General features: G+C 45.0%; 1 protein-coding gene across 1 annotated transcript in view; it reads right to left on the bottom strand.

Moving 5' to 3' along the window:
• Positions 1–524, bottom strand: part of PHALS_11610 (septum site-determining protein) — a gene marked incomplete at both ends in the record, with an annotated part of 1,528 nt that overhangs the window by 422 nt on the left and 582 nt on the right. The window lies entirely within an intron of this gene.

Genomic DNA, 524 nt, shown 5'->3' with positions numbered 1-524 from the left:
TAGATTTGTGCGTTCTGAAAGAATAGATATTCCAACCGTGCTCCGTTAAAGCAGATAAGGAAGATCAATTGGATATATATTTGCCAAGTTCCGCAGGGTATGGAAAATGACGGTACAGAACTGCAGAATCTTGGTGTGATGAAGCAAGAGCAGTTGGTACCAGTTATAATGACAGGTAGGTAAACTTAAGAGCAACCAACTACATGCGAGGTGGGTGAAGGTAGAATTCAGTAGATGCGAATGTATTGCAAGCAGCAAAGAGGGAGCACGATTATCGTGGGTGTGGATGACCAACTAGCTGCGCCATCACGACTGGAGCTTGTGGATGTGCTATCCGCGAACAAAAATTACCATCTTAAGAAGTTTACAGGTCGAGGCATAGGATACGCAGTCGCGGATAGGTACCGAATCAAGAAATCTGATTATCATTCGAGCAAGTATGGAGTGGAGGACTCGAATACAGGAAAGGCGTGGAGCCGAAAGCTAGCGATAAAAGCGAGCGCAAGCCGACGATAAAGATGTTA

This window comes from Plasmopara halstedii (genome assembly GCF_900000015.1).
Source record: "Plasmopara halstedii genome assembly, contig: Scaffold_555, whole genome shotgun sequence".
Classification (NCBI taxonomy): domain Eukaryota; phylum Oomycota; class Peronosporomycetes; order Peronosporales; family Peronosporaceae; genus Plasmopara; species Plasmopara halstedii.
This window is presented reverse-complemented; position numbering and strand designations above follow the sequence as displayed.